The following is a 9,207-nucleotide window of genomic DNA, read 5'->3' on the forward strand; positions in this document are numbered from 1 at the left end:
AAATTGAATACGTGTTCTAATATATAAAAGTTTTTTATAATTAATAAAAGGTATATTTGAAAAAAAAAAATCTGGATAAATTTGTTGAGATATTAGTCCAAGTTATTTTTCAAAAACTAATTTATAAGCTATTTTTTTATTAGTTAAATTTAACAATCGTTCAAAAAGATAATATATGCTAAATCAGCCACAGACTTCCCATTACAAGAAAATATCAAGCATTAATCTTTATTTAATACATGCCACGTACAAACATTTCTACTTTGGAAGCCTACGTTTATTCATACGTATACATACAAACAAACACAAATACACACATACATATATAATACATTATACATATGCATCAATATAAAACACTATTTATTCATTGACATTCTATGGATTTAGCAGAAGCTTTGATGATGTGAAATGATTCTTGAAGATCATCACACAACTGATGAGGGTTTGGTATGGTTTCTTTATCAGCAGATATCACGAATGTTACTTTGTCCACGTAACTCACCACATGAATCATGAGTGCCTATAATAATTAATTTTTGTTAAAACATGTTAATTAGAGTTTGGATTTTGCCTAAATTAAACATGAAATTAAATTGATATGTGAGATGTTACATTCGGTTGTCCATAACAACTGGGAGCAAAGTACGTTACTTTATGCCCAAAAAAAGAGATTTCTTCTTGAGGTCCAGGAACATTGGAGAACCATAGTGTTTAGTTTTCCTGCCACCTGTCATTATTAGAACGAAAGTTAATGATAATTCATCAACAATTATATTTTATTATATGAAAGTTATCACCTACGTTTTGAGTTGTATATCTCATGAAAAGTTAATTGCGCCATAATTTATTTAAAAAAATGGTCATTGTAATTGTTATATATAATAAATTATCGATCTTAACACATTGGTTGAAAAGATTGCTCTGCATAATCATTTATAACTAATTCAAACATTAATTTGACAACTTCCATAGTCACTCATTTTAAGGAAAACAAATTAAGCATCAAATGTTTGTAATATTCAGCAAGTAGATTTAGAGTACCACTTACATAGTTACATTACATGTACGGTAAGATTCTACTTTCTCAGGCCCGGCCCAATAGTTGTTAAGTTGGGCCATTGTCCCGGGCCTCACAACTGGTCCTAAAATAAAGTTTGTTATACATTTAATATATTATTTTCCTATTAAAAATAATAATAATAATAAGCAAATATATCTTTAGATGAGATGGAAAGACGCCTTACATTAACTTAAACGAGTTTTCTGAGTTCGTTTTTGTGTTATGGAATTTTTTAAGATAAAACCCCAAAATTATAAAAATAATGGACGTTCTCATTTAATTGATATAATAATTAAACAAGAATAGTGCTTTAAGTGTTAAGATAGGCTGATGTAGAAATAAAGAAGGAAAATATAATTTCTTAATAAAAAAAAACTGTCTGCTTAATTCATATTTTTTTGGCTGAATTAATTTTTTTTTCAAACTTTTGTACGACTTTTTATATGAAAGTCTCACATTTTTTACATTTTGACTGTTAAAAACCTTACATGATGTTTTATACATTTAATCAAAACAAATATTGGAGATTAACTTTGGTTTACTGGTCAATAAAAAAACTTTTAATCAAAACAAATATTGGAAGGTTTTTAATAGTTAAAAATTTATAAAAGCGATTTATTTCAATAAGATTTTTATAATATGTTGTTTAACCGGTAATTAAAGGGTTTTTTTTTTTTTTTTTTCTTTTGACTTGGGCCCATATATCCTTGGACCCACCCCTTTACTTTTTTAATATGCAAAAATTAAAGAGAAGTGAAATGAAGGACAAAATGACAAAATAAAATTTACGTATTTGTTTGCGACGTATGAATGGAATGAAGAATTATGTATTGTTCCTGTTCGGTTTATTATTCTCCAAAAATAACTAAAATTATTTATTTTTGTTATTATTATATCTAAAATTTCATATTATATATATATATATATATATATATATATATATATATATATATATATATATATATATATATATATATATATATATATATATAGGGTAAAGTGAATATAGCTAACAACCTTATATAAGGTTAGGTACCTAACCACATTATACTACATTGTTTTGCATTATATTTCCATTGCAATCGTCTAAGGTTCTTAAACTTCAACCCTTAACTTGATTTACTTCAAAGATTTTTAGACATTCACCATTATATTTTTCCTACACCATTTGATTTGTAACGGTAGTATATGAAGTCCACCAGGGGGTCTCCGATATAAAAATGTCATTTGAAGGAAGATAATGGTGAAATGCCAAATATTTTGGAAGCAATCAAGTTATGAGGTTGAATTTTAAGAACTTTGGGTGATTACAATGCAAATATGATACAAAATTACGTAGTGTGATGTGGTTAGGTACCTAAGCTTATATAAGGTTGTTAGGTATATTCACTTTACCCATATATATATATATATATATATATATATATATATATATATATATATATATATATATATATATATATATATATATATATATATATATATATATATCTCAAACCTTGTAACCCTATTTTATTAAAAGTAATATTTTAAACATACATTTTTTTAACGGCAATATATTAGAAACAAACAAACGACCAATAGGTAACTGGACCAAAACAAGGAGTTTGAACAATTTTGTCTTATTTATAAATTTTATTTTATAGTTATACATGAAAACATGCTTAGTAACTTCTTTTATTTTCAGTTAAATATGAACACTAAAGATATCTCGGAAGCTATTTTCTACACAAACTAGTGGTCTACATGAAATCAATCGAGGCCTAGACAAGATAGATTATTTGATGATATTGTTGTTGTTTTTTTTAATTAGATGGTGCATCGGAAGCATAATTTCTATATTCCGTGGAATTTATGGCTTAAAAACCACATTTTAGCTTCTTGCTAAGGCTTTTTTTTATTCATTATAAAATTCACAATAGTATAGAATGTGATTATTCCTTCCATTAGCTTACTTATTGTCACTTTCATTGGTTTATAAATTTATTCCGTCCTAACGAATATCTATTTAGAGTTTTTGGTATCCATTTCTTAAAAGTAGAGAATCAATATACAACAAACCTTATAAACAGGCCAAAGCACAATAATAATGAAATAAGGTCAAATCTTGAAAACATGATAGGAAGTATATAAGTACCTTAATGCCAAAAATCTTATGAACTAAGTTAGCAAAGGAATAAGTGAAGAGGGGCTCCAAAGAAGCTTTCTTGCTATCCATGATGGCCTTTGCATCTCTTATATAATCTAGAGGTCTTTTCTCAATACGATCTTGAATGGAAGTAATGAATAACCTATCTTGTTTCCCCATGTTCCATGTCTACTCGTATCAGTGAAATCCTAGTCGTATATAACCAAATGATCAACAATCATTAAAAATAGTTGTATAGAAAAATAATATATTAACAAATTAGGATGCATGCACATGTATAATGATGGCATACTCACTTCAATCATAGTACTAGTTCGAAGGTTGAAGAAGACAGTTGCACGAAGGCGCATGTCACGAGGAACATCTACATTATTACTATCTGTTTCACCTGTCACAAAATGTCATGTTAATCTGATGTAATCTTAAGTTGATATAGTACGTACACATATTATGCATGTATGTATGAAGTGTGTGTGTATATATATATATATATATATATATATATATATATATATATATATATATATAAACTCTAATGAAGTATAAATTTAGAGTAAAATGATGTAAATGTTTAATGCCATAACTACGTTGTAGATATTAGAGATAAATCTAACTAGGTACATGATAGGGAGAAATTCTAATGAAGATTTTTGAAAGAAACATTAATTGTATACAGATCTATGTTTTTGGTATGTTAAGACATAAGAAAGAAATTAAGTAAGAAATGGACCGCATTCATAGCTCTTTTTACGAATTTAATGTCATCAAGGCTAACACTTCTAATCACGAAACATCAAGATCTTTGCTCCACACCTTCTGAGCCTTTCATTGGTGTTTTTGTATATTCTAGAAACAAAGCAGTCAACACAAACATCACAAGAGCAATAAAAGAATTCCATAGAATGATAAATCTCTTGACGAAAGGCTAGGAACTTTGGTAACACTAGGCTTGTTATTTGATGGAAGCGTAGGGAGAGCCTCCAAATCAGAGATTTTACGTGTACAAGAAAGCAGAAGATTCATCAAAGACATTCCATCACCAAGGGAGTGGTGGAAACGAAAGACACATATGCCTTCTGCTTCCGAAGTCTTAATGTCGAGGATATGAAGATCCCACAAAGGTTGTGTTTTCTATAGGAGATCCACTGAGGTTGGAGATGTAATCTTCAACAAACTTGTTAGATGACTCCATGTTATGATCAAGCTTCGCTATAATGACATGGTCATCTATGTTTACATGTGTCGGGATCCATTTCATGCTCCCATTTTCCTTGTCAAATACCTGGCATTAGAAATATGAGAAAAAAAAAAACAACATAAGGAACACAAGATGATATTTCTTCAGTTATTTTATTATCTATGAGTCAAAATAATTCATGGTATATGACATAATTAATGATAGTATGCGTAGCATACATAAGAATGTCTCTCGACATGAGTTTAACCTGCAAGCTAGAAAAACGATGATTTTTAAGGAAAGTATGAACCAAGTTTTCTTTGAAAACATCGGGTCGAATTTTTGTTTTTGAACCCATTATGACAATGATGTAGACATTAGAACCAGGCTCATGAAATAACAGCCATAGGGCTCAATGGTTGCTCATGGTCTTCTCCATTCATTGATTCTCCATTTTTGGTGGTTCGAATCCTAAGAGGGTTCAAACTTGGAATTACATCATGATCTTTTGAGAAAATATTTAATTTGAATATTTTTTTTATGTCATTTCAACCCTATAGATAAATAACAAGAACAATGTTTTCCTTTGAGAGCCAAAATTGGTGGTTGAGATTCATCACGTTGATAGTTATTGTAGTTTTATTAATTAGTTTGTCATAACTCTCGAAAACAATTAACCTATCATTTGAATGTGACCTAAAGATGTGTAATAAATGATAACATAGAAATTCAACATTTTTTTTTTTTTTGTATAGAAATATAATATATAATGTGGTATTTTAATTACATATCATTCTTATTTAGATGTTTCTATAATTGGTTATGGTTTATCCTAAATCATTTTTACTTTTAAATCATATAAATATGAAAAAAAAAACAACAACAACGTTGATAAGAAATAAATCTTTTTAAAACGTGCATATGATGTTTAATTAAACAACTTTTTAAAAATATAAAATATGTATTTATGCATTAATACGTAAAAAATGAAAAACAATATTTAAAGCAAAAACGTAAAATAAGTGCAAACTTTAGGGTTTTATTGTGAATTTTAATTCATAGTAACTTGGAAACTTTTTTATTATTTTATTATTATTATTATTATTATTATTATTATTATTATTATTATTATTTGGTTTTAAACGCACCTATAAATGATTTTAGGATAACAATTACATTTTTTTTTTTGACAAACTTTAGGATTTTTTATAAGTTTATACTGAGTATCTCTTTTACTTTTCCCTTCTATATAAATATCATTCTTTGGCTAATATAATCTTTAGCTCAATATGGAAATATGGATTATACCTATATTGATATTCTTTGAAACTCTCAACAATTTTCCATAAACTATATCGCCAACAAGAGTATGTTTGATTCAAAATAACAATGAATATGCTAAGCCGTTCACGATAATCAACTCCATTAACTGTTATCTGAACTTAAGGATTGTCCTTAAGTATAAAGGAAAATGATTCTTGAGGGTAATTAACTTTTGTGTTTGTATTCATTTGGTCTTTTTTTTTTTTTTTTTCAATATACCATCAAACTTGTTGTTTGTGTTCTCCATAACCCTTTTGACCGACTTTTGACCTGTGATAGCCGGTCAAAGGGTTATGGTGAACACAAACAACAAGTTCGATGATATATTGAGTACAAAAAAAGGGACCAAATGGGAACAAATGCAACAGTTGGTTACCCTCCTGATTCATTTTCCCTTTACTCATTTACAGCAAATCTCACGTCATCTCCTACTGATATTAATGGCTTTATAAGATTCATTCTTACTTCTCTTCAAAACATAACCCACGAAAGAACATTATTCATACATGTACAACTTTGTAATGCACTTGAATATTTATTAGAGGAATCTTGATTAAGCAGACACATTTTATGACTACATTTACATTTCCAATCAAATGATTTATCGTATCATAGATTCTAGACAACTCTACAAACGAGTGGAATCACAAGTGCTGTGATTTTTGAGTTCACTTAGCTTTAAGATCGAATTCATGGATAAGATACAACATCAATATGTACAATATCATGATGCTTTTGTAGACACATCACCATAATATACCTTGAGGTAAACGTTTATGCTGATAAATATATCTCTCATACACAGTCATATCTTTTTGCAGAGAGGTATTGACAGCTAACCATAGTAAGCATAACATAGACCATGTTTTAACAAGGATACCCCTTTGAAACGCTCTTCATATACATTATAGCCAAAGAAGGTTGCAGTCTTTGATAATTTTGTAACTTTAATTTCATTTAACTTTTCGGGGAAAATGACTCCGGAGGGTAACCAACTGTTGAGTTCATTCTCATTTGGTCCCTTTCCTTTTTTTGTACTCAATATACCATCGAACTTGTTGTTTGTGTTCACCATAACCCTTTGACTGCTATCGCAGGTCAAAAGTCGGTCAAAAGGGTTATGGTGTACACAAACAATACGTTCGATGATATATTGAATATAAAAAAAGGAAAGAGACCAAATGAGTATAAACGCAAAAGTTAATTACCCTCAAGAGTCATTTTCCCTAAGTATAAACAGAAGTTTCATGTTTTGGAAAACCCTTACTTGAAGCACATTCGACGGACCCATCCTAAAACAATTACCTTATATTTAGTTTTTTTTTATTAATATAAAGAAATATTAAACTTAGAGTAACCCATAGTATAATATATGATTTGGATTTGAATATCGAGTCTAACAAATAAGGTTAAAAAACAAAAACGAGTGGAAAATATAACAAATTGAAACATTCGTTCTCCTGATTCTTAGTACATGTTTCATTAATTATAATTTTATGGAAATTTTAGTTTCACTGTGTGACCTTGGGGTGGTCACAATGTGAATGGTTAAATGAAAGTCACGACATGACATCTTATGTTCACGACGTGACTTAGATGATGAGTAAAACCCTAATTCTCGGCCTTTAGGTCCTATTTAAATGCTCTAACCTCTAGGGGTTACCTCTTTTATTAGCCTTTACTCCCTAAAAATGTCCCATACCCTAACCCTAATCTTTTGGTTCTTTGAGAGAGTATTTGGCGTTTTTGGTGTGAACTTGAAGAAGGTAACGATCCTTAGTGCAAGAAGAGGAGGTTTCCTAACCAAGCTTCTTTATCCGTTTCATCTTTCTTACCCTAGTGAGGTATAAAGTCTTCACTTTTGATCTTATTCTCTTTAGATCTAAGATATAATGACTTTATTGTTATTTTGGTCCCAAAACCCTTAAAACCATTGTGCTCTTAGAGTTTGATGAACTCTAGAGCCTCTTGGAGCAGTATTTTAGCTTCTGAACTTTGATGATGAAGAAAAAGGGGTTGTACGGGCATGTCCTGAGCCCATGCACTGGAAATTACCTTTTGAGTGGATTTTTGACTTAGGGTTGTAGATCTTGGTTTATTGAGTTTTCTAAATGGATAAAGTTGAAAACTTTATCCATTAGGCCCCCTTAGAGATTCATATATGAGATTTGGGACTTTTATCTTAAAGGATTCAGGGTTGAATGAGTAAGGTTGTTCATGGTGTGATTTTGGGCTTCATGGTGTGCTTTTGGGTCTGTCTCAACTATTTTGTCACCTAGTGACTCACGACGTGACCATCAGCCGGTCATGGTGTGATTTTTGCTGACTGTCGACTTTTGTTGAATGTTCACTTTTTGTCCAGTTTGACCTTTGGTCAAACTAAGGGTTTTGAGTAGTAGTATGAGGTTTAACCTCTATCAGGTTAGGATGATCATATAGCTTTCTGGGTGATACATTGAGTGTTGATATGTCAATGTGTTAATTCATGTGGTTTTTGTCATTACATTCATAGACTGCAGTATGTATCCTTATGTGTTGGGATGTGGTTATGTTGTAGTATGTTGTTAGGCTGGTAGACCAGCTAGTCGGTTACTTGTGATGATGAGTTGTCTGTTTATCTGTAGTATATATATCGACATATCTTATGGTGAGTTGAGACGATCTAGCTTTGTGTTGAAGGCTAAGATACTCAGTTGGACCAGCTTAATGTTGAAGGTCAAGAGCAGACCAACTTTATGTTGAAGGCTTTTGAGGCGGGGATGCTTTATGTTGAAGGCCAATGTTTGTATGTTCGTTGTATTTTTATTGTATTTTGTAGATCTCACTAAACTTTGACTTAAAGTTGTGGATTAAATGTTTTGATTACTTCAAATGATCGTCGGAAGATGAAGGCATGACTATACACACTCATCATCAACTTTCATGTTTGAGATTTCACGTTGTTTTATGATACTTTGATTTTTGGGGATTATGACTTATGGAATAAATTGTTTTATTGATGTTTGGTTTTATGAAAATGGTTTTTTTTATCTTATTAAAAAAAAACACTGTGAAAATTGGGACGTTACACAGACACGTTAAACATGGTAAACCGAGGGTTTTAGGGCAAACTGAAACATCACTTGCTAGGGTAGTTTTAAAAAGGTTCTTAAAAATATTTGATTTTATATTAAAACGTTTTAACTTTAAAAGTTATGGAAATCCAATCTCAATACACTTTCAAAATACTTCAAAGTTAATTGTAATAAGTCCAAATAATTCAAAATATAGTTATTTTGTTTTACAGATTGAGGAAGTAATCAATTATATATCATCATAAAGTTTAAAATAATCCACATAACCCATGACCTTCAAATTGTCTTCGCTACTTCTTAATGCAACTCCTAACTAATTCTTCCATATGAGCACAAGTAAAAACAAGTTAGGCCATGGAATGATAAGTGCGAATACTTGTCATTTCATAAGACTTAGTATATTTGAATAAAATATCTAAAA

The 9,207-nt window shown here is 29.9% G+C and overlaps 1 pseudogene across 1 annotated transcript; it reads right to left on the reverse strand.

Annotated features, from left to right (window-relative positions):
• Nucleotides 1-267: 267 nt before the first annotated feature.
• LOC145010008 (wax ester synthase/diacylglycerol acyltransferase 2-like) lies at nt 268-4,881 on the reverse strand (annotated as a pseudogene). The gene is made up of 7 exons (XR_013663852.1): nt 4,658-4,881; nt 4,090-4,494; nt 3,827-3,849; nt 3,509-3,600; nt 3,205-3,400; nt 616-730; nt 268-523 (listed from the first exon to the last, which is right to left on the reverse strand). The product of XR_013663852.1 is annotated as a wax ester synthase/diacylglycerol acyltransferase 2-like (transcript).
• Nucleotides 4,882-9,207: the final 4,326 nt, after the last annotated feature.

This window comes from Lactuca saligna, chromosome 8, assembly GCF_052625555.1.
Source record: "Lactuca saligna cultivar CGN05327 chromosome 8, ASM5262555v1, whole genome shotgun sequence".
NCBI classification, from domain to species: Eukaryota; Viridiplantae; Streptophyta; class Magnoliopsida; order Asterales; family Asteraceae; genus Lactuca; species Lactuca saligna.